This window comes from Tupaia chinensis, unplaced genomic scaffold, assembly GCF_000334495.1.
Source record: "Tupaia chinensis unplaced genomic scaffold, TupChi_1.0 Scaffold000020_1, whole genome shotgun sequence".
In the NCBI taxonomy this organism is placed as follows: domain Eukaryota; kingdom Metazoa; phylum Chordata; class Mammalia; order Scandentia; family Tupaiidae; genus Tupaia; species Tupaia belangeri.
Genome location: NW_006159450.1, coordinates 1,190,266 through 1,192,082, shown reverse-complemented (window position 1 = coordinate 1,192,082; position 1,817 = coordinate 1,190,266).

The window sequence follows — 1,817 nt, the reverse complement described above, 5'->3', positions numbered from 1 at the left end:
GGCGTCTGAACACAGAGACTGGGAGAGGGCAAGCGAGAAGTCCCTTAGGCGGAACAGCACGCCACAATCCCTTCACCTCCACTCTCCTCCTGGACTCTTGGGCCCATGTGCACACACGCCTGGTGTGATTTCAAGCACTGAGTCTGGGACTCAAACCATGGTTGGCCATGTAGGAGTCCAGCACCTTACCCACCCCACTACCCACTGGCCCCCGCTTTAAACTTGGTGAATAGCAACTTCCAGTTGCCGCTCGGATGACAGAATTGTCAAGTGTTCTGATCTTTTGTTTTGGTGTTTGTTTTATGTTTTTTTTTAAGTTAGTTTTTGTTTGCTTATTTTTGGTTTTGGTTGTTGTTCCTTTAACACTGAGGGTGCAGCCACACACACGCTGCAGAGAGAGGGCCTGGCCGCCCCTTCCTTCAGGTCACCATCCGCTCGGAATCCACACGCTCACTGGACCTGGATGTTTTTCGAGCTGCCATAGCTGGAACTCAAACCCTGGTCGGCCGCAGGCGTCCGGCTACTTCTGTGCAGACCTCACCCTCGTGGCTCCGTGTGGCCCTAATGCTGCGGGGACCATTGCATTTGCAAGCCACCATGGGCTTATAGCCACAGTGGGACACAGAAACCAGCTCCCTGCTGAGACAAGGACTCAACCGTGATTCACGCCTGGAGCGAGCTGTGCGGGCCAGTGCCACGGCTGGGAGCCTCCAGACCAGCCTTCGAAAGGGTGCATATCTCATCACCCGCAGGTGACCTCGGGGCTCAGATCGTGTCGGTGAGTAAGTCACCGCAGAGATGGGGTACGCAGTGATGGAGCCCCAGGCCTTGAGAGCCCCTGAGAGGACCCGCCACTCTCGGGTGTGATCCCTGCAGGGCTAGGCTCAGCATCGCCCAGCCAGAGCATGTCCCAGGGCCGCTGCCTGCAGAGCATGCTTGGACACCGACCCTGGTCACAGCCATCCCTAGGGCTTCATTTTGTTTTGCTTTTTGAGGACAAAAAAAAGGACATTTCTCTGAGAGTTCAAAGAAATGCTGAAGATTTGGTGCCAATGGGAAACCCCAGAGTCTGAATTGTGGCCGGTGACAGCCATCTGAGGGATGGACGGCTGACGGCCAGATGTCGTGCGTTCTGGCGAGGACACCGGCGTCCCCCACAAGGACGTGCAGGAGAGGCAGCCAGCATGGACCTCTCCACTGCACTGTCCCTGAGGCAGCTCGCAGTTCCAGCTAGTCCCCCCGAGAAGCACCGAGGCCACGACGCCATCGACACCCAGGTCTGCCTGGAGCGTCTGCTCCGCCGCTCCATGGAAGGCAGAGGTGTCACCACATCCAGCTCTGGCCACCCAGCCTGCACGCCCCACATCTGCCAGCACCGTGGCCATGCCCACAACACGGGCCTCGAAGACCCCGCAGTCTCACGTCAGTCCAAGACGGCACGCACACGCTCAGCTCGGACCTCGGGGAGAAGAGGAGCCACCAGGTGCCAGCCTGAGGAGCAGGGACGAGAGAAAAGACCGGCACGTCCCTGTCCCCGTGGTCCCCCCTACAGACCTGCCTCCGTGGTCCCCGCCTACAGACCTTCCCTGACAATGAGCGGAACCGCTGTGTGTGCGCTTACTGTCGGCACTCAGTTCTAGAATAAGAACCGCTGGTAATCAGCCTTCACAGGACTCCTGCCACTGACGCACAGGGCGGTAGAGACGCACAACATGGGGGCCTGGGCTGGAGGGACAGGCAGGTCCCCTTGGCTTTGACACGAGGTGAGGGCAGACCCAGCGTCACTGAGGAATGACAACATGAAGCGTATCGCCTTC